The sequence below is a fragment of the Lithobates pipiens genome, unplaced genomic scaffold, assembly GCF_037356315.1.
Source record: "Lithobates pipiens isolate NorthernLeopardFrog02 unplaced genomic scaffold, aLitPip1_a1.2 Scaffold_160, whole genome shotgun sequence".
NCBI lineage: Eukaryota > Metazoa > Chordata > Amphibia > Anura > Ranidae > Lithobates > Lithobates pipiens.
The window spans coordinates 1,122,646-1,147,076 of record NW_027507749.1 but is presented as its reverse complement, the minus strand read 5'-3'; the positions used below and the strand labels follow the sequence as shown (position 1 = coordinate 1,147,076).

At 46.2% G+C, this 24,431-nt stretch overlaps 1 pseudogene; it reads left to right on the top strand.

The window, feature by feature from the left end:
• Window positions 1–10,786: 10,786 nt before the first annotated feature.
• The window catches only part of LOC143986461 (vomeronasal type-2 receptor 116-like), a 92,508-nt pseudogene continuing 78,863 nt past the window's right edge, over window positions 10,787–24,431 (top strand).

Genomic DNA, 24,431 nt, shown 5'->3' with positions numbered 1-24,431 from the left:
TCAGGGGCTAAGGAAGAACTCCAAGGTGGAGCATCTTATTGCTGCTGCTGCTTGTGTGGGTGGGATGTGTACTGTGCCAATCACATGGGATGAATAGGAGGGGAGGGTCAGCAGGGATTGGCGCAGTGCACATCCCACCTACACAAGCAGTAGCAGTAATAAGATGCTCCGCCTCTGGGTTCTTTCTTAACCTCTGAAAAGTGCCAGAAGAGAGCCAGAAACTCTGCATGGGGAGGGAGAGGGGGAAATGTCACCTACACCTGTACTGTGCCCACTTGCTCCCCCTGTACTGAATGCTCCTAACCTCTCTACTTTGTCCTCCTGCCCCCCTATACTGTACCTTCTTGCCCCCCTCTGTACTGTGCCCTCCTGCCCCCCCCTGTACTGTACCCTCCTGCTCCCCCATGCTGTGCACCTACACCTATACTGTGCCCACTTGCTCCCCCTGTACTATACGCTCCTAACCACTCTACTTTGTCCTCCTGCCCCCCTATACTGTACCTTCCTTCCCCCCTCTGTACTGTGCCTTCCTGTTGCCCCATACTGTACCTTCCTGCCCCCGTACTGTTCCCTCTGTATTATACCCCCCTAACCACTGTACTCTGCCCTCCTGCACGGCGCACCCCCCTCCCCCATCCTGTACTGTACCCTCCTGTTCCACCTGTAATTTTGAAGTTTTGTTGCGTTTGTGTCTCCTAATAATGATTGTCATGTATTTTTAGTTAAAATATTGTTTTTATTTTATTTATTTTTTGGGGGGGGGGGGCTGTGGGGTAGGCTGTATGGAGCCCCGTGATATCTAATAGCAGCCCTGGGCGTCGTTATGTGGGGGTGGGGGGTGCAGTCCACCAGTGAACACAAGCTGCCATGCTGTGACAAGAGAGAGGGGAGCTAAGGGATGTCAGCGTATCTCCCCTGCTGGCCACCCCTTTCTCCTGTTAGCAGTGAAAAGAGAGCGGCTCTCATCTTTTTCACCCAGTTTGGTGCCTGGTTTGCTTCCCTCCCCATTGGCCACAGCAGAGGGCCAATCAGAAGAGGCGAGTGGAGCATCATGGAACATGTAGTCCCGGAACATTGTCAGTTCCATTGTTGTCCACAGGCAGCAGACTTCAGCCCCCAGCATGCACTCTGCTGGAGGAAAGATTTTGAGCCTGAAACCCAGGAAGAAGCTGTGTGAGTGAGTGCTACAAGAAAAAGAGAGGACTGTGCTGGGGGAAGCCAGAGAGAGCACCACACTTCAACCGCATCACCAGAGAGAGAGCGCCATGCTGTTCCTGCTCCACCAGAGAGAGAGCCACACTGGGTGGCACAGTGGTGTAGTGGTTAGCACTCTCACCTAGCAGTAGAAAGGGTCGCTGGTTCGAATCCCAACCACGACACTACCTGCCTGGAGTTTGCATGTTCTCCTTGTGCCTGCGTGGGTTTCCTCCGGGTACTCCAGTTTCCTCCCACACTCCAAAGACTTGCAGGTAGGTTAATTGGCTTCTGTCCAATTGGCCCTAGTATATGAATGGGGACCTTGGATTGTGGGCTCCTTGAGGGCAGGGACCGATGTGAGTGTGCAATCTACAGGGACAATTGTAGACACTCACTCAGGTTGGACTGGTGTCTTTATTCAACCTTACTAACCATGTTACTATGCTGCCTAGCACCACCAGAGAGAGACCGCTGGCAGGGTACAGACATGCTACATTACTGACCAGAGTCACCCAGTACAGAGTGAGTGAGCATCCAGCCAGAGTTATCACTGTTGCAGTTGCGCTGGGTCTGGCAAGAGGGCCTGTTGGTCATTATCCATTACTGCTCATAGGGACTGAGCAATTGGAAAGTGCCTAACCTGCTATCCTCTAGGCCAGGGATCCTCAAACAACGGCCCTCCAGCTGTTGCTAAACTACACATCCCATGAGGCATTGGAAAATTCTGACATTCACAGGCATGATGGGAACTGTAGTTCCTGAACAACTGGAGGGTCGTAGTTTGAAGACCCATGCTCTAGGCCTTATTGACCATGTGCCAATGAGCTCCAATGCTGGCCCAAATATAGGAGGGGGGGTATATTATGTTTTACCGCACCATGTGACACCAACCCTAGTGATTCCACTGCTTGTGTGTGTTTCACACAACGCACAAGCTTTGGTCTGAAATGCCCGGAAGCGCTGTAACAAAGTCTTCTGAGATAGACGGAACACTGATCCAATGCAGTGAAAGTGAATCAGTGTGACTTGTATCATAAAAGCCGCGAGCCAGTCTAGGAGGCGGGACTTTGTTACAGTGGCCGCCCAGGAGATTCAAATTCAAGCAGGAGATCATTACCGCTCTGTGTGATCTAGGGGCAATGGTAGGCTGCAATTTGTGGGCACTGGTAGGCTGCAATTGATGCATTGATCCCTTGTATCATTTCCGCAGTCTCTGACCATCTCTTGTATCATGTCTGCAGTCTCTGACCATCTCTTGTAATATGTTTGCAGTCTCTGACCATCTCTTGTATCATGTCTGCAGTCTCTGACCATCTCTTGTATCATGTCTGCAGTCTCTGACCATCTCTCGTATCATGTCTGCAGTCTCTGACCATCTCTTGTAATATGTTTGCAGTCTCTGACCATCTCTTGTATCATGTCTGCAGTCTCTGACCATCTCTTGTAGTATGTTTGTGTAGCGCCGGCTCCTGAAGAGCATGCACTATGTGTTTTGTCATTTAACTTTACCCTTGAACCGTAGTTTGGTTTTGGGTTTAATTACTCTAAATTTTGACTTCAGCACCAGTCTGGCTGGACTGCATGGTGTTCTGCCTGACCATAGGTGGCGCTGTCATCTCTGGCAGGGTTTAGAACGCAGTCTAGTTGGGTGCATTAAGGTTATTCTCTCTCTGAACCCGCCCAGTGGGAGTGTCACTCTTGCTGTGTCTTCTGGGAGGGGGCACTTAAGGTGCGGATGTCACATGTTTTGAAGATTCTGGTCTAGAAGTGCTTTCTGACTGTTTGGTCTGGGTCCTCCTCACCAGCCCCCAGGACTTCTATGGCCTGGGGTGCGGATCCACCCAACTTCACATCTCGGGGCTGTCTAGCCAGAGGCAAAGAAACTGAAGGAAGGATTCGAAGGTGGTCCGGTGCCGTCTCGGTTAGTGGAGAGGCCCAGCAACTGTGAAGGTATCCAGGGGAGGACTCTTCGGTAGAAGGCCACGCAAGGGTTGGATTCTCAACAAGAGCCTGGACAAGTTGAAAGACCCCAAGTGAATTCAATCTCATGTGGTATCACTGGACCGGCTGCAAGACACTGGTACCATACGAGTGCTCTACAAATTGTCTACAACCTTTCAGTTCTACTAAAGTGTTCAACATCAAGTCTGTGGCAGAGGCTTGTTTCGATTTAAACACCCTGTTGGCTGCTAGGCCTGGTGATGGAGGGACTATCCAGTGGGGGTGAGGATCCAGCTGTGAATGGCTATTCTCTGGATTTCCTGATATGAGAGACACTTTTTTCATACTGACTTAGCACTAAGAGTACCTGGACTTTCCTACCTAAACCCTCTAACCCTACGTTGAGAGACTGTGTTTGTTAACTATAATAAATAAGCAAATAAAAATCCCTTTAAGCGGATCTGGCATCAGTCTCTGCAGTTTTTGGGCCATCTACCTCAGGAAACCCCTAGACACACACGGGGTGAAGAAGGTAATGGAGAGCCCAATAAAATCAGCTGCTCCTTTGGGGGTCAGTGCTACATTTGCAGTCTCTGAGCATCTCCTGTATCATATCTGCAGTCTCTGACCATCTCTTGTATCATGTCTGCAGTCTCTGACCATCTCTTGTATCATGTCTGCAGTCTCTGACCATCTCTTGTATCATGTCTGCAGTCTCTGACCATCTCTTGTATCATGTCTGCAGCCTCTGACCATCTCTTGTTTCATGTCTGCAGCCTCTGATCATCTCTTGTACCATGTCTGCAGTCTCTGACCATCTCTTGTATCATGTCTGCAGTCTCTGACCATCTCTTGTATCATATCTGCAGTCTCTGACCATCTCTTGTATCATGTCTGCAGCCTCTGATCATCTCTTGTACCATGTCTGCAGTCTCTGACCATCTCTTGTATCATGTCTGCAGTCTCTGACCATCTCTTGTATCATGTCTGCAATCTCTGACCATATCGTGTAGTATGTCTGCAGTCTCTGACCATCTCTTGTATCATGTCTGCAGCCTCTGACCATCTCTTGTAATATGTTTTCAGTCTCTGACCATTTCTTGTATCATGTCTGCAGTCTCCAACCATCTTCAGTAGTATGTCTGGGAGCTCTTTCTAACAGACTCTCTAACAGAAGCCCTCTCTGTGTCCAATAGAGAGACCCCCTTCAGGTCCCATTAGTGTATTCTCTTCCTGTATTTTGTTTATTGTTAAGAGATCATGGGATCTCAGGGTAAGGAAGACTCCTTAGGGGAGCATGTTTGAGTCATTGCCATAGAAATATTTGTAAAGGGGAGGAGTTAATAAGATGACCACACCCATGTGGGGGCGCCTGAAATATTTCTGCACCCAGGCCTCTGTGACCCTAGGATCGGCCCTGGAGCCAAGGTGACAGAGGATGAGGAGGATGAGGATGGCTTAGTTATCCACTCCACCAACTCTTCTGCATGCTGTGGCTCAATAACACGGCCAGCATCAGGAAAAAAGGACAAGCGTGCCCTGCCTGCAGAGGACACATCCATTCAGTCCCATTTTTGCTAATAAAAAAATGGATTCAGTTTACATTGGCTTATCCATCTTCCATTCAACAGGCGGATGAAAAATGGACAAACAGAACGTTGGTGTCAAAGGGGACTTAGATTTATGAAATTCTACTTTGCTTTAAGCTTGAACTTCATTTTATTTATCACGTCTCTGATTTTTGTTAAACGTGTTTTCGGTCGACTGTGCTGTTTTTTTAAGCCCCTGTACACACGGTCGGACATTTTGCCAACCAAATCCGTCGGATTTTGTCCGACGGATTTCGTCCGTTGGATCTTGTCCAAAACTGTTGCATACACGCGGTCGGACAAAGTTGTTGAAAAATCCGATCTTTCAGAACGTGATGACGTAATTTTGTTACAACAGGATGACGTTCAGGCTAGTAGCCAATAGCTCTGATGTAGGAATTTGATCTGAGCATGCGTGGCACTTGGTCCGATCAATATTCTCTACACATGATCGGAGTATGTCTGATCGAACCAGTTGGTCGGAAAATATTTCCAACAAGTTGGAAAATTGGGTCTGACGGATATTCCGACGGAATCAGTCCGATGCATACCACACACAGTCGGATTATCTGACGACACGGTCCGATAGGGCACATTCCGACGGATTCTCCGACCGTGAGTACAAGGGCTAAGAGTGATTCAATCTGGTCTGTGGGGTTTTAAAGTTGACAACTTCTCTGCCTAATTGAATGTGTAATAAAGCTGAGCTGTTTTCTGGGTGGTTATCTATGAAGTGATGTCATGTACAGCCAAGTGTACAGAATGCTGTGATCACAAGCAGATAACATGTAGAGCTATTTACATAAATATGTAACATGCAATAGTTGGGGCTACAGTATGTACTAGGGCCAGGACAAGGGGTGGACAGGAGGGACGGCTACCCTGGGCGCAATGGTTTATTGCAGGGATGGGGCACCCTGTGCCAGTTGCTTCTTTTATAAGGCTGACAGGAGTAGTGACAGCAACATCACTGCTAACTCTAACCCTAAGGGAAGGGGGGGGCGCAGTTTGGCATCTTTGCCTGGGCGCTGGATGACCTTCTCCTGGCACTGGCATGTACTGTCCAAAACTGTTCATCCCTGTACCTCCTGCTGCTCTATTTAAAATCTCCTCGACCCTGCAACCCTCTTCCAATACTACCCACCCTTGCACTAAGACATAGATCTAGGAGGATGCAGGGCCGGGCTGTGCCCCACCCCCCAGATTTTAGCTGTGCTCCCGAGATCTCTTAAAGTGCATCCACTAATCCATGAGGCTTGAAGGGGGTGATTTATATAAGAGAGCACTCTGATAAGGGAAATTAACCACTTCCTGCCTGGCCTATAGCAGAATGACAAACCGGGCGGTGGTTGCGCTATCCTGACTGGACATCATATGACGTCCAGCAGGATAAGCCGCAATCACGCAGCATGGTGTTCGGAGGTGTGGTGTATCACTCTGACACACCGCAACTCTGATTGTGGTAAGGAGCCTCTGACTTAAGCTCTTTACCACATGATCAGCTGTAACTAATCACAGTTGATCACAGGGTGTAACCAGGAAGTGCCGGTAAATGTCTTTCCTCAGTTCGCACTGACAGGAGAGCCGATCGGTGGCTCTCCTGTCAGAGGGGGGTCTGCACTGATAATCAGCTCATTGATTATCAGCACAGCCCCTCAGAGGTGTCCACCACAGCTACAAATCAGTGCCCATCAGATGCCAGTCACTGCCCACTAAAATGCCAATCAGTGCCCATCAGTAACGCCTGTCAATGCCTATCACAGATGCCAATCAGTGCCCATAATCAGTGCTGTACCAGTACCTCATCATCAGCGCTGCCTATTAGTGGCATCTATTAGGGCCCATCAGTTCTGCCTATCAGTGCCCATCAGTGCCACCTATCAGTGCCTATCAGTGCCCATCAATTCTACATATTAGTGCCTCCTCATCAGTGCCCATCAATGCCACCTTATCAGTGCCAAATCATCAGTGCCACCTTATCAGTACCCATCAGTGCAGCCTCGTCAATGCCCATCAGTAAAGGAGAAAACACAATAAAAAATTGTCTTTTTTAGTTTGTTTAGCAAAAAATGAAAACCCTGAGGTGATCAAATACTACCAAAAGAAAACTCTATTTGTGGGAAGAAAATTATAAAAACTTAGTTTGAGTACTGTGTCGCATGACCGCGCAATTGTCAAAGTGTGATAGCACTGAAAGCTGAAAATTGTCCTGGGCAGCAAGGGGGGAAAGTGCCCTATATTAAAGTGGTAGTGTAGGGGGCACTCTGATGGGGACATTTTATGTAAAGGGCATGCTGATGGGGACACCTAATATAAGGGAGAACTCTTATAGGAACTCTGATATAAGAGGGAACTGTAATGAAAACTCCTAATGCCACGTACACACGATCCGAATTTTGGTCGAAAAAAGCTCTGATGATTTTCATGACAGAATTCCGACAGGATTTCGCTCAAGCTGTCTTGCATACACACGGTCACACCAAATTCCGACCGTCAAGAAGGCGGCAACGTACAACGCGTACGACAGGACTAGAAAAAGGAAGTTCAATACCCAGTAGCCAATAGCTCCAATCCCATAGTTGAATCTGAGCATGCGTGAGTTTTTGCACGTTGGAATTGCATACATACAATCAGATTTCCGATAGAAAGTTTTTCTGTTGGAAAAATTGAGAACATGCTCTCAAATTTTTGCTGGCGGGAATTCGGCCAGCTAAATTCTGATGGAGCGTACACACGGTCGCATTTTCCGATGAAAAGCTCTATTTGGTCTTTTGCTGGCGTGTACGCGGCATGAGGGGGCACAGGTTCCGTTTACCCATCCTAATCTGACAGCCTAATACATACATACTAGCATTCCCTGTTCACTCCTGCACTACCTGTCAGACATTACATCCAGTTTGTGAGTTGTGGTACAGAAGCATGCTGGGAGAACAGGGAATACTGATTCTAAAATAAAAAACAGGAGTAGCATAGGACATTACTGGTTGCCACTAATAATCCCAAATAGGCAGAGAGAGCATTCAATAAGATATAAAATTCAAAATGTATTTTGAGAACATGATAAAACGTAATAAAAACATATCAAAAGACATGTTGCATAGTAAATAGGTGCAACATCCTCCCATATGTGAACTGGCTAATCATATGGCTGTACACAGAAACCTGTAAAAATTGGCCCATAGATGTTCAAGACTCAGTTCTTTGAAAAAAATAGATATACAGTATCATTCCGTATCAGGGCCAAGCAAAGGAATCATTGTACTAATACCAAGGGATCACTACGCATTTTTCTTATAGCTTCTTCAGGGCATCCTATTGGTACTGGGAGTTGCGTCACAATTAATATATGGTTTCAAAAATTTAGACATAAACATTTCTACAGTACTAAGTACATTGAAATGCATTTATCATTAAACATTTTACAAATACCAAAACAGAGGCAATAATTTTTCAATATATGAGTGCTTACTGGTATGTACCTAAGCCCAAGTGGGAAGCATGGAATGCGTAATCCACAGCGTGGTAGGGAGGGGAATCATGCACAACCAGCCCCAAAAGCTATGTGCCTAGAGCACAATGCAGCCAAAGAGGAGAACTCATTCCAGGGTCCAGCCTACACCTAACAAATCAAAAAATACACAATATATAATGCAGGTTGGGGGTCAGTGTATATAATCTGTCCTGGATGGAGGCACTGCTCTGTAACAGACAGATAGAGGAAATGCAGCCACCAATATATTGCATAAGGCAGCAGGGGTAAGAAAGCTCAGTTAAATAATTGCATGTGCCCGTATGCACATGTGAAATGAAGAAAGAAAAAAAACTCACTTGTAAGGGCAATGGGCTGATGAACTCACCTCAGCCTCTAAGGTAGACAGTGAATTGTGGAAGGATTTCACCATAAAGGACTATTGAGCCTTGAGGGATCTCATGTTACTTTATGAGGGGGGACACGTGGATGAGCAGTCAGACTCTGATGACAGCACCATGGAAGAGGAGGATACTCCTATTACTTATAAAAATAAATCACAATTTTTTCCCTCACTACAGTCTAATATCAATATTTGGGCATTTGTTCAAAATGTCAGCATTAACCACATTACTGCCTCCCAGACCAGACCTTATAATTTAAAACCATATTTGCAGAGTACCCTAAATAGACTAGACAGTAATCCAGACATAATTAATTAAACCCTTGGATAAGGGGACAATGTGTGTTGATTGAATGAATGGTAATATATCACTATGTGTCAAAAGATACTTGCTAACCAGGGATGGTACAAATTAATCTTTGAAATTATCCTCCCCAGATATTATGAAAAATACAGAGCTATTATCAATGAGGCCTATTCCACAGCCTTCACTGATAGGCACTTGGAATTTCTTGAATGTGAAACATCCTATCATCCTATCACCCTTACTTGGTAGGCCCTGCCAAAGGCCCATAAAAATCTTGTGGACCCCCCAGGCAGACCAATTGTGTCTAGTCTAGGCTGTCTGACAGAGCACGCCAGCAAATTCATAGACTATTATTTGAGACCATTTGTGTCTTTTCTTCTGTCCTACATACAGGACACTAGGGACCTGCTGTGCATCTTAGAGGACCTCATGGTCCTCTGAGATGCGTGGCTGGTCACTATCAACATTAAAGCTTTATATAGCTTATTACCACACAGAAAAGCCTTACAAGTCATCTGTGATTTTTTGAGGGAAAACATGGCCCCGCTCTCTAATATGGCGGAGCCTCTGGCCATAGAGGTGAGTGCAGTCTCTGCCCCTCCTCCTCTGCAGCCTAAGGATAATCCCATTGAGCGTATCTCTCAGGCAGTGGCTGCTCTCCTGGCCCTGACCATTGCTGTTTCAGTAGAAAAAGCAGTTCAGGCAGGCATGTCACAAACAAAAAAAAAGCTGGAGGAACATAACACCAGACTTAATGAAGCAGAGCATAGAATTTCTACTATTGTGTATGAGCTCTATAAGGCCCAAGCTACAGTAGAGTCACAAGATAAGACCAACCAATTAATTATCCAGAAGCTGGAAGATTTAGAAAATAGGTCACGGTGCAGCAATCTGCACTTTATATTAGTTCGGGAATCCTTACAAGCATCGACTATTTCAGAATTCTGTGCATATGGCATCCCAGAAGCCTTGGGTTTCTCTGCCCCCTGCACAGTTGAACAAGCACGTTCTCTGGGGCCCCTACCACTGACCACTGACCTCTCCTCACCCGATTATTGCCAAATATCTTAATTATGCAGTCAAGGCTACCATACTACAAAAGTTCAGGCAATCCAATCCTCTGAAAATCGACAGGGTCAACATCCTAATCTTTGCTGACTACTCCGCAGACGTCTCTAAAAAATGATAAGCTTTCCAGCACATATGCTCGGAGCTCTTCAAACATCAAATCAAGTTCACCCTAGCATTCCCTGCCATAGTTCAGCTCAGGTCATCGAACAGAAACCAACTCTCCTTCCACGACCCAAACTTTCTCAGCTCCCTAAACCCATAGGCACAGGTGAACCTTCCTACTAAAACCCAAGTTATCTCATGCCCTCTGGATCAATGGAGCCCAAGGAAGGACCCCCAAAACCACCTCAAATCCTCAGGCTTCAACAATCACTCAGGACATTGCTGACACTACCCCCACCGTGGCCTCCTCCTCTGTTAAGATGTTCTTATGTTAAGGTTATAATATGTGTTAGGTACCAGTAAAAACATCTACCCCTATGGGCACCACTTTTATGTGATTTCTCATGGGCTTCACTGGCCACCTCCCAATACTCACGCATGTGAACAACCCACAACCCACCCATCCCATTATGGACCATGACTTTGGCCATGATCTGGAATGGTGTTTGGAGGAAATCATGGACTACAGAGACCAAAGACTGAATGTCTTGGAAGGGCTCTTGGCACAGGAAGATTTGGAGTTTCTGGCCGTTCAGGAATGGGAGCTGGAGATCGCCTACATACAGCTGCTAGACTATGCTAAGCAGCAGAGCAGGGCTCTCTTTTCCTGGGATTATCCATAAGTATCATCCGACAGCCCTGAAATAATGGCTGAACTGTCAGCAATTGGGCAGAGTAACAGTGTGCCTTGGTCACCTCCAGCTATGGAAGAGGAGTTCTTATGGTGGATGCAGCAAGTTTTAACAAATCTGGATGAACCTGTTTTTACACAGGATGAGCTTGGATGGAGGAATACATTTGTCAAGCAGCTGGATAAGGGTATAGGAGATGGAGCAGCTGGCTCATCTTCTCATTTGCAGTTCACGGGCTTGGGAGAAGCCACAGATCACAGAGAATATAAATTAATTTACTTTTCATTGAAGGATGTAACATTCACTGAAATTCAAACTGAAGTGCTAACAACAGGGCAGAGCTCTGCTAGCTTCTGCCCAGCTCCAGTAACATTTTCTGGCTTCTACGGACAGGAGATGGTGAACCTCTAGCCCCAGACACCAGTTCCAGAGCCTGGGGATTTAATTGACTTTTCTGCTGAGGAGGAACATCCTAGTGAGCCTCCAGCAAAATGCAAATTCAGAAACATTTTTGGTTATTTTGAGATTTGGCTGTATCCGAATATCCAAATAAATTAGTAACAAATAGTAACTAATTTTGTTGAAAATTTGTTTAGTTTATTCGTTTTCTAATGAATCCCAATCGAAAAATGATTGATTGATTCAAATTCTGTGTGAAGAAAAAGCTGGTTGTTCGGCCGCCCATGTCCTTAACAACCATGACTCATCATCTGTCAGCTGGCTTCACCACTGATAGATGAATGTTAAAAAAAGAATCCCGGCAATTGCCCAGCAAGAGAAAAATGTTTAAAAAAACCCTTCGGGTCTGGTATGGATTTTAGGGGGAACGCCACATCAAAATGTAAAAAAAAAAAAACAGCATGGGATTCCCCCCAAAATCCATACCAGACCTTTATCAGAGCATGCAGCCTAGCTGGTCAGATAAAGGTGGGAGATGAGCGACCCCACCCTCCTGAACCATACCAGGCCCCATGCCCTCAACATGGGGGGGGGGCTCTGTAGCCCGCACCCCAATGCACCTTGTCCCCATGTTGATTGGGACAAGGGCCACTTCCCGACAACCCTGGCTGGTGGTTGTTGGGGTCTGCGGGTGGGGGGCTTTTCAGAATCTGGAAGCCCCCTTTAACAAGCCCCCAGATCCTGACCAGATCCCGACCCCCCCCCCCCCATGTGAATGGGTATCGGGTACATCATACCCGTACCCATTCACAAAAAAAAGTGTCAAAAATTAAGAAAAGCCAGGTGCCGAGAGGGTTAACAACCCATAGGCAGAGGGCTGTCATGAGTTTGAGAACATGACAGTCATGGCAGATAGGGGTTGTTAGTGTAAAGGGAACAGCAATTGGCTAGGGGTTGAGGCAAGGAGGGGTTTAGCAGAAGAAAGTGTAAACCCCTCCCTCCCATGGGCAGCAGAGCTTCAAGAAAGTTCCCGCCCTCCCTCCCTGGGAATGGTAGCGGTAGAGTAGGTTGTTTTCTTTCTCTTTGTGTGTTTGTGTCTGTTTTGTGTTTCAGGTCAAGATGGAAGTCGTGGCAGTGGATGGTGTTTTGGTCTTTGCAGGTGAAGGAAAAGAGTTCGGAATGCAGAGTCAGAACCTGGCGGTGGTATGGGTATTGAGGATGGTAATCCAGTTGACTAAGGTTAGCTGAAAATGGGATGGGGACACTGCGGTAAGTGGGCGTCTTTGAGTCAGCGTGTCGGTTTGAGGCCTAATAACCCATGGCAGAGGGACCGCAGTGTCTATATTTGGTTACAGATGTTTTCTGATTGGTGGACCTGCAAAGACCAACACTAGGTGGAGCTGATAGTAGTCAGAAATGTGGTGTGTTATGTGTTTTTTCTATGTTATCTGTTTACGTTATTTAACCACTTGCTTACTGGGCACTTAAACACCCTTCCTGCCCAGACCAATTTTCAGCTTTCGGTGCTCTCACACTTTGAATGACAATTACTCAGTCATGCAACACTGTACCCAAATGAATTTTGTGTCCTTTTTTTCCCACAAATAGAGCTTTCTTTTGGTGGTATTTGATCACCTCTGGGGTTTTTATTTTTTGCGCTATAAATGAAAAAAGACCGAAAATTTTGAAAAAAAACGCATATTTCTTTGTTTCTGTGACAGAATTATGCAAATTATTAATTTTTTTTCATAAATTTTGGCCACAATTTATACTGCTACATATCTTTGGTAAAAATAACCCAAATTAGTGGATATTATTTGGTCTTTGTGAAAGTTAGAGAGTCTACAAGCTGTGGTGCGAATCGCACAAAATTGATCACATCTGATGTACTGGTGGCCTATCTCGCTTCTTGTGACCCAAACAAGTCAGGAAAGTACAAATACCCCCCAAATGACCCCTTTTTGGAAAGTAGACATTCCAAGGTATTTAGTAAGAGGCATGGTGAGCTTTTTGATGTTGTCATTTTTTTCCCACAATTCTTTGCAAAATGAAGATTTTTCATTTTCTTTATTTTTCTCCACAAAATTGTCATTGTAATAGGTTATTTCTCTCACGTGGCATGTGTATACCACAAATGACACCCCCCAAAAAATTCTGCTACTCCTCCTGAGTATTACAATACCACATGTGTGGGACTTTTTCGCAGCCTGGCCACATAGAGAGGCCCAACATGCAGGGAGCGCCATCACGTGTTCTAGGAGCATAAATTACACATCTAACTTGTTGACTACTTATTACACTTTTGAAATACCAGGACAATGACACGTGACACTGATGACAGATGGCACTGATACGTGGCAATGATGACACTTATACGTGGCACTGATGACACGTGGCACTGATGACAGATGACACTAATATGTGGCACTGATGACACGTGGCACTAATACGTGGCACTGATGACACGTGGCACTAATACGTGGCACTGATGACACGTGGCACTAATATGTGGCACTGATGACACGTGGCACTAATACGTGGCACTGATGACATGTGGCACTAATACGTGGCACTAATACGTGCCACCGGTGACAGATGGCACTAATACGTGGCACCAATGACACGTGACACTGATGACAGATGGCACTGATAAGTGGCATTGATGACACGTGACACTGACAACAGATGGCACGTGACACTGACAGGTGGCACTGATGACAAATGGCACTGATACGTGGCACTGATGACAGATGGCACTAATACGTGGCACTGATGACAGATGGCACTATGTGGCACTAATAACACGTGGCACTGATGACAGATGCCACTTATACGTGGCACTGATGACAGATGGCACTGGGGACAAATGGCACTGACAACAGGTGGCACTGGGGACAGATAGCACTGCGGGCAGGTGGCACTGGGGTGGGGTGGATTGCACTGGGGTGGATGGCACTGGGCGGATGGCACTGGGGCGGATGGCACTGGGGCAGGATGGCACTGGGGCGGATGGCACTGGGGCGGATGGCACTGGGGCAGGATGGCACTGGGGCAGGATGGCACTGGGGGGGGGCATGGCACTGGGGGGGGGGGTGGCACTGGGGGAGGATGGCTCTGGGGGAGGATGGCACTTTTTATTAAACTTTTTTTTTACTTTTTTTTTTTTTTTTTCTTTTTTACACTGACGGCTGCTGCAGCCGTTCTTCTCTCCCCTCTCACACGCTGTCTGTGTGAGGAGGGAGAGCGGCGCTGAGAGATGATCTCATATGTTTACATATGAGATCATCTCCCATTGGACACGCCGATCACGCTGTAAACGGCCGCTGTGATTGGCCGTTTACAGCGATCTGTGTTTGCCTGTCCCCGGGGGACACGGCAAACACAGAACTTCCGCGATGCGCGCCCGCGGCGGCGCGCATTGCGGAAGTAAACACCAGGCCGTCCAGGGACGGCCAGGCGTAGGAAGCCGCCCGCCCTAAGGCCGGCATTCGGCTATAGGGCGGGCAGGAAGCGGTTAAAAGAGATATATATACTGTATATATTTTTGAGAGTTTTTATATGGTTTTGTTAATAATAATAAAGTTCAAGGCTGCTACGGCCTATTTTACTCCAAAAGAAGTGGTATGGTCTTTATTTTAGAGGATAAGAAAGGGGAGTGTTTATAGGTTGTAGCATGACGCATGTATGTTGTACATGAGTCAAGAAAAACACGAGACAGTTTTTGACAAACCCTATATTAAAAGAAAAAAAAATAAAGTCCACCGATGTAATCCACCGTCAATCGCACTGCCCACCTGGCTTCGTCTCCTAAGAGGTCTCCCAACGTATGAACTCTCTTGGGGTTTGACAGCTCTTTAATAGGCAAGGGTGGGGCCACCCGAGTATGTCACATGGTGGCACCACCCCCTTCTGACGTCACTGTGTATTTTTTGATTTGTTTGGTGTAGGCTTGACCCTGGGATGAGCTCTCCGCTTTGGCTGTATTGTGCTCTATGCACACTCCCTTCAGGGCTGATTATGCATGACTCCCCTCCATACCGTGCTGTGGATTAAGAGCTCCACGCTTCCCACTTGGGCTTAGGTACATACCATATGAAAAATGATTGCCTCTGTTTTGGTATTTGTAGAACGTTTAATGAGACAAGTATTTCATTGCACTTTTGATGTAGAAATGTTTATATCTAAATTTTTTGAAACCATATATTAATTGTGATACATCTTTCAGTACCAATAGGATACCCTGAAGAAGTTATAAGCAAAATGTGTAGTGATCCCTTAGTATCGGTGCACTGATTGCTTCGATTGGCCCTGATATGGAAGGATACTGTACATCTATTTCTCCAAAGAACTGAGTATTGAACATCTATGGGCCAATTGTACAGGTTTCTGTGTACCTATGTACCATGTCTTTTGATATGTTTTTATGATTTTTTATCGTGTTGTCAAAATTGTTTTTGGATTTTTTATCTAATTGAATGCTCTCTCTTCCTATTTGGGATTATTTGTGAACCCTCTTCAGTACTGCTTACCACTCCTTCCTCTGCACCCCTCTCCCAATACTGCTCACCACTCCTTCCTCTGCACCCCTCTCCCAATACTGCTCACCACTCCCTCCTCTGCACCCCTCTCCCAATACTGCTTACCACTCCTTCCTCTGCGCCCCTCTCCCAATACTGCTCACCACTCCCTCCTCTGCACCCCTCTCCCAATACTGCTTACCACTCCTTCCTCTGCACCCCTCTCCCAATACTGCTCACCACTCCTTCCTCTGCACCCCTCTCCCAATACTGCTCACCACTCCTTCCTCTGCACCCCTCTCCCAATACTGCTCACCACTCCTTCCTCTGCACCCCTCTCCCAATACTGCTCACCACTCCTTCCTCTGCACCCCTCTCCCAATACTGCTCACCACTCCTTCCTCTGCACCCCTCTCCCAATACTGCTCACCACTCCTTCCTCTGCACCCCTCTTCCAATACTGCTCACCACTCCTTCCTCTGCACCCCTCTCCCAATACTGCTCACCACTCCTTCCTCTCCACCCCTCTTCCAATACTGCTCATATCTGCACCTCCTGTAACCCTCTTCCAGCACTGCTCATCTCTTTTCCAATACTTCTCACTGCTGCACCTCCTGTAACCCTCTTCCAGCACTGCTCACCACTCCTTCCTCTGCACCCCTCTTCCAATACTGCTCACCACTCCTTCCTCTCCACCCCTCTTCCAATACTGCTCATATCTGCACCTCCTGTAACCCTCTTCCAGCACTGCTCACCACTCCTTCCTCTGCACCCCTCTTCCAATACTGCTCACCACTCCTTCCTCTCCACCCCTCTTCCAATACTGCTCATATCTGCACCTCCTGTAACCCTCTTCCAGCACTGCTCACCACTCCTTCCTCTGCACCCCTCTTCCAATACTGCTCATATCTGCACCTCCTGTAACCCTCTTCCAGCACTGCTCATCTCTTTTCCAATACTTCTCACTGCTGCACCTCCTGTAACCCTCTTCAGCACTGCTCACCACTCCTTCCTCTGCACCCCTCTTCCAATACTGATCACATCGGCACCTCCTGTAACCCTCTTCCAGCACTGCTCACCACTCCTTCCTCTGCACCCCTCTTCCAATACTGATCACATCGGCACCTCCTGTAACCCTCTTCCAGCACTGCTCACCACTCCTTCCTCTGCACCCCTCTTCCAATACTGCTCATATCTGCACCTCCTGTAACCCTCTTCCAGCACTGCTCATCTCTTTTCCAATACTTCTCACTGCTGCACCTCCTGTAACCCTCTTCAGCACTGCTCACCACTCCTTCCTCTGCACCCCTCTTCCAATACTGATCATATTGGCACCTCCTGTAACCCTCTTCCAGCACTGCTCACCCCCTCCCCTCTCTGCACTCCACTTCCAGCACTGTCCACCATTGCACCCACAAGGAACTGTGCAACAGAGCTTTCCAAATTTAGAATAGTTACAATGTTTATCAGATATCTTTAGCAGTTTACTGCTTGTAATGTATGTTATCCCCATTTACATTTTAATCTTTATTATTTACTGTAAAATATATATTTTTTTGTGAGATGTAGTCTCAAGTTGTAATCTCAGAAGTAACCATTTTGTGCATTTTGAAAACCTCTCAATATCCTGCAGGCTTGACACTGAAGAGTACAAAAGCATCTCAGCAATAATCACTGCTGTCAATGAGATTAACAAAGAGCCCGATCTTCTACCCAACGTTACCCTGGGCTATCATATATTTAGTACTTGTAATGATCCCATGAAAACGTTGGGATATGCTACAAAGATATTGTCTGCAGAAAAGGAAGCTCCCAACTATTACTGTAAGGGACATGGAGAAGTGGCTGGTTTTGTTGGTGATAGCACTTTCCATACAAATCAGGCGTTGTCCCAGTTACTTAGTCTGTATCAGTATACACAGGTAAGTGATCACGTCTATACAGTAGACATGTGCAAATACAAATTAGGACATCTGAATCTCCAAATTAATTAGTAATGAATGGTAACGAATTTCATTGAAATTCATAAAAAAAATTTTTTTTTTTTTAAACAATTAGAATTTGGATCGGTCGAAAAACAATTGACCATTTTGAATTCTGTGTGAAGAAATAGCTGGTTGTTAAGCAGGGAAGCCTGCCGCCCACGTCCTTAACAACCAGGACTCATCATCTGTCAGCTGACAGATCTATCTATTCTATGTAAAGGGGTTGGCTGGAAAGAGAGGGGTTGGCTCCCATGCACCCTTAATGGACGCCCCCCCCCCCCCCCCCCCTGCTGTATATGAATAGACAATGTATTGTCTCCAAACATTTCCTTATATATAAATGTCTCTTAATAATCCACAAGTCCCCTGACTTTAGTTTATGAGATCCTTCCTAACTTTTAGCCCTTGTACACACGGTCGGACATTCTGACAACCAAATCCATTGGATTTTGTCCGACAGATTTTGTCCGAAACTGTTGCATACACATGGTCGGACAAAGTTGTCGGACAATCCGATCGTTCAGAACGTGATGACGTTATTTCCTTACGACAGGACTACGATCAGGCTAATAGCCAATAGCTTTGGTCTAGGAATTTGATCTGAGCATGCGTGGCACTTTGTCCGATCGGAATTCTCTACACACAATCGGACAAAGTCCAATCGGATCATGTTGTCGGAAAATTTTATAGCCCAGCTCTAAAACTTTGTCAGTCGGATATTCCGACGGAAACAGTCCGATGGAGCCCACACACAGTCGGATTATCCAACAATAGGGTCCTATCGGACTTTGTCCATCGGAATATCCGACCGTGTGTACAAGGGCTTAGGATCTGGAATTGGGGAGAAAACACATAAATGAGTTTGTCAAAAACCGACATTCTCTGTGATTGATGGGGAAGCCTTCAGCTGCTGAGACAAAACTATAAGCAAGTGAGTACCACACTCCCAAACCAAAGTCCAACATCCAACGTCCAACATACATACAACAAAATATAGGAAAATATTCCGGCAATCGTTTTCTAGTTTCTAAAGCCCTGTAAACACTATCAGAATGTCTGCTGAGTTTTTCCTTCAGATTTACTAAAACCATATAATATGAGGTCAAACCTTAGGCGTTTCAATGTGTATGCAATCAGGCAGGCCCTTCTACTACATGGTTTCGGTAAATCTGAAGGAAAAACTCAGCAGACAATCTGATAGTGTGTAAGGGGCTTTACTCTACTTTTCCTACTACATTGTAGACAGTAGGGGGTGTATAACAAAACCTCAAAACTTCTTCTTGTAAGGACTCTCCCATAAAAATGATTTCCTCTGTTACTCTCTGTAGATTATGCACTCTGCACTTACAAACTACTTCTGATAACACTTTTTAAGCCGCGTACACACGGGCGGACTGTCTGGCCAACTTAGTCCGTCGAAACACATTTCAGCGGACAGTCCGCTCGTGTGTGGGCTTCAGCGGACTTTTTCAGCGTGCAGTCTGGCGGACTAAGTATTTCAGAATTTCCGTAATATTGTCCGTCATACTTTGGTTTCAGCGGACAGTCCGCTCGTGAGTAGGCTAGTTCGACAGACTAAGTATGGCGCATGCTCAGAAAGGATTTACACGGCGAAAGGTTGCATTGCTGTGTATTGGACGTCCTATTTCTAGTCCCGTCGTACGTGCTGTACACGTCATCGCGCAAGCTTTCGACGGACTGTCTGTTCATCGTGTGTGGTCAAGTCCGTTCATTCGAAAGTATGACAGACTGTCCGTCGGATTGTCTGACGGACTAAGTTGGCCATACAGTCCGCCCGTGTGTACGCGGCTTCACTGTGGCCTTTGCAGTAGTATTTGCCACTGGACATCCAGAAAACATGTCCATACAGACAGAGTGCATACTCGTAAGATCCTGACTTGGGCATCTGGATATATCTTTTTGTAATCTCTGGAAGGCTGAAGGCTGAACTTCAGCTTTTGATAACACAGTGGTTTTACTGTGGCAGGTTGACTCCGCTAGGCAAAACATTACCTTATGTCACTTTGACTTTTGGCCACTGGGGGGGTGGGCGTGTGCCACTGGAGGCACACGCACCCGTGGCTTGCCAATGCGAGTGCCCGGCGGGCTCGATGACCGCCATGCTCCCGCGATCGCTCGTGATAGAGCGAGAACCGGGATCTGTGTGTGTAAACACATAAATCTCGGGTTATCTAAGGGAAGTAGAGACAGATTGTGTGTTCATACTATGTATGAACACCGATCTCTGTCTCCTCCTAGTTAGTCCCCTCCCCCTACAGTTAGAACAGCCACCGCAGTTTTACTGTGGCTGGTTGGCTCCACTGGGCAAAACACAGTTACCTTATGTCGCTTTGACTTTTGGCCACTGGGGGGGGGGCGGGCGTGTGCCACTGGAGGCACACGCACCCGTGGCTTGCCGCCGGAGCAAATGCGAGTGCCCGGCGGGCTCGATGGCCGCCATGCTCCCGCGACAGATTGTGTGTTCATACTATGTATGAGCACCGATCTCTGTCTCCTCCTAGTTAGTCCCCTCCCCCCCACAGTTAGAACAGCCGCCACAGTTTTACTGTGGCAGGTTGGCTCCACTAGGCAAAACAATGTTACCTTATGTTGCTTCGACTTTTGGCCACTAGGGGGGTGGGCGTGTGCCACTGGAGGCACACGCACCCGTGGCTTGCCGCCGGAGCCAATGCGAGTGCCAGGTGGGCTTGATGACCGCCATGACCGTATGAACACCGATCTCTGTCTCCTCCTATTTAGTCCCCTCCCCCCACAGTTAGAACAGCCGCCGCAGTTTTACTGTGGCAGGTTGGCTCCACTAGGAAAAATAATGTTACCTTATGTCGCTTCGACTTTTGGCCACTGGGGGGGTGGGCGTGTGCCACTGGAGGCCCATGCCCGTGGCTTGCCGCCGGAGCCAATGCGAGTGCCCGGTGGGCTCGATGACCACCATGACCGTATGAACACCAATTTCTGTCTCCTTCTAGTTAGTCCCCTCCCCCCACAGTTAGAACACATCTAGGGAACACAGTTAATCCCTTGATCGCCTCCTAGTGTCAACTCCTTCCCTGCCAGTGACATTTACACAGTAATCAGTGTGTTTTTATAGCACTAATCTCTTTATAATTTTCACTGGTCCCAAAAATTTGTCAAAAGTGTCCGATCTGTCTGCTGCAATATCGCAATCCCAATAAAAATCGCAGATCGCCACCATTACTAGTAAACAAAATAATAATGATGATAATAATAATAAAAATGCCATAAATCTATCCCCTATTTTGTAAACGCTATAACTTTTGTGCAAGCCAATCAATATGACTTACTGTGATTTACCAAAAACATGTAAAAGAATACATATAGGCCTAAACTGAGGAAACAAAATAGTTTTTTTTTTTTTTAATTGGAATATTTGTTATAGCAAAAAGTAAAATATATTGGGGGTTATTTACGAAAGGCAAATCCATTTTGCACTACAAATGCAAACTAAGTACAAAGTGCACTTGGAAGTGCAGTCGCTGTAAATCTGAGGGGTAGATCTGAAATGAGGGGAAGCTCTGCTGATTTTATCATCCAATCATGTGCAAGCTAAAATGCTGTTTTTTTTATTTTCCTTGCGTGTCCTCCTCGGATCTACAGAGACTTTACTTCCTCGTGCACTTTCAGTGCAATTTCAAGTGCACTTTGCATTTGTAGTGCAAAGTGGATTTGCCTTTTGTAAATAACTCCTATTGCGCTTTTTTTTTTCAAAATTGTCGCTCTTCTTTTGTTTATAGCGCAAAAAATAAAAACGGCAGAGGTGATCAAATACCACCAAAAGAAAGCTCCATTTGTTTTGTTTGAGTACAACGTCGCACGACCGCGTAATTGTCAGTTAAAGCAACGCAATTGATTGGTCATTAAGCAGCCAAATCTTCCGGGGCTGAAGTGGTTAATGTTTTGTCTAAAAAAACTGAAATTAGCATGGGTGTACTTCCGGCTTATCACTGATGTCTCATCCCAGTACAGTGGAACCTCGGTTTACGAGTAACGCGGTTAACAAGCATTTTGAAAGACGAGTAACTTTTAAAAATAAAAATAAAAATCTGACTCGGTTTGCGAGTGTTGTCTCGCAACACAAGCAGAATTCAAGCTAATGGGGTGTGCAGTACCGCATTTGGCCTGAGGTTGCGGAGCCAAGCAGAGCGAGTGGAGCCGATCTGGGCCGTTCAGAACCATTCGGAAAAATGGCCAGAAATACTCGGAAATACTCTGTTTCTGAGCCTTTCCATGGGTTTCCTAGGTCAGCCGTGCTGTCCCCGAGCCTTTCCGAGTGTTTCCGAGGCTCTCTGGCACCCCCCACCTCTTTCCTCATGCGGTATTGCATGCCATTGAAGTCAATGCGAAATAAATGATTTTAGTTTCCATTGACTTCTGTGGGGGAAACTCGCTTTGATATGCGAGTGCTTTGGATTACGAGAATTCTACTGGAACGGATTAGGCTCGTAACCCGAGGTTCCACTGTACATTAATTTAACGAGAAAGAGAAAAGGGAGGGAGGGGGTCACATTTGCACAGAATTGACATGACACACACATAGGATGTAGAACTAATACCCCGTACACACAGTCGGAAATTCCGATGGTAGAAATCCGATCGGATTAATGTTGTCGGAAAATCCGATTGTGTGTGGGCTCTATTGGACTTTATCCAGTCGGATTTTCCGCCGCACAAAGTTTGAGAGCGGGATCTAAAGTTTTCCGACAACAAAATCCGATCGCATAAATTCCGATCGTGCGTAGACAATTCCGACGGAGAAAGTGCCACACATGCTCAGAATAAACTAAGAGACGAAAGCTATTGACTACTGGCCCATTTTATAGTCCCGACGTACGTGTTTGCCCTTGTACGTGTTTGCCCTTGTATGTGTTTGCCCTTGTACGTGTTTGCCCTTGTATGTGTTAGCCCTTGTACACATGGTTGGATATTCTGACAACAGATCCATCTGATTTTTCAGACGGATCTTGTCCGAAACTGGTGTTGCATACAAACTGTCGGACAAAGTTGTCGGGAAATCCGATCGTTCAGAATGTGATGACGTTCGTGCCTTGCAACGGAGACTACGTTGTGGCTAGTAGCCAATAGCTTTGGTGTCGTAATTTGATCTGAGCATGCGTGGCACTTTGTCCAATCGGAATTCTCTACAAACGATCGGATCATGTTGTCGGAAAATTTTATAGCCCAGCTCTCAAACTTTGTCGGTCGGATATTCCGACGGAAACAGTCCGATGGAGCCCACACACAGTCGGATTATCCAACAACACGGTGCGATCGGACATTTTCCGTCGGAATATCCGACCGCGCGTGCAAGGGCTTTGACGTCACCTCGTTCAGAACGATCGATTTTCCGAGCAACTTTGTGCGACCGTGTGTATGCAACACAAGTTTCGGACAAAATCCGTCGGATAAAATCCAATGGATTTTGTGGTTGGAATGTCCGACCGTGTGTCCAGGGCATAAGAGTTCCAGCATTCACACGCATACACGATTCACTCACTAAAATTGCTTACATTTTTCCCATTTGTACACAACACATGCATATCATTCTCTCACTTTCTTTCAACTCTTCAAAATTTCCTTGCTTAAATTAGTTTTACCTCCTTAAACTCTACATTCATTACTATGTTCTGATATCCCCTGCATCCTATGTATTTTAATGCCATAATGCACATACTCTGACAACATATAAAACATTCTTTTTTGATTCTCATTTCTCTGTTTTTGGCTTTTTCTCATGTTTTAGAATTTACTAGTTGTAGTTAGTGATGGCCGAACGGATCGCCCGGCGGTCGTTTCGCGGCGAATTTCGGCTGTTCGCAGTCCGCCCGATCGGCGGACTATTGCCGCCGTTCGCCCAGCGGACTTCCGTGTTTACTGTGTAAAAGAACTTTGACCTATGATGACACATCCACCATGGGGTACAGGACAGCCAATTGAGACATTACAGTACATGGACACTTGGACATTCCTCCTAATTTATAAATACACCCGATCCGGCGGCCATTTTACATTCTTTCTTCTGTCACTATAGGGAGAGGTTGCTGTGTGGAGCAGGGAGAGATTGCAGTGACCCAAATCGCTAGCTATTAGGTCCACAAAAGTTATTTTCAGGACTGGTATAGGTGTTAGGTGTAGTTCCTGATATAGGTTTGAGGCACTGCTGTGCTACTGATTGTTGCAGCAGCCTGAGTGTCTTTTGTCAGTGTAGAGAGGGGGACAGGATGGTGTGTCTGCTGTAGGGACAGTCAATTTAGTCATTAGCTGTTACTATCAGGTCCACAAAAGTGCTATTCCAGTTATTGTTCCAATAGCCTCTGTGTTGTCAGTTTATATAGGGACAGGCAGGAAGCTGTGTGTGAGGCAGTGAGGGTCAGTTTAATCAGTAGCTGTTACTATTAGTTCCACAAAGGTTCTTTTCAGGACTGGTATCAGTGGTATGGTAATAGACTTGTACACATATAATATTCTTTCTTCCAAATATAGAAAGAATATTATACTTGACTGCTGCCCTTCTGCTGCAGTCTGCTAATCAGTCACAACCTACTTGTTCCACAAAGATCCTTATAAGGACTGGTAACTTGGTCTGTCTAGGGTTGAGTGAGGTACAGTCTGCTATTCTATAAGGACTGGTATAGGTCCACAATACATAGGGTTGAGGTGCACTACTGCTGACCGCTGCCCTATACTGCAGCAGTCCTTTATCAGTATAGGGACTGACGTACA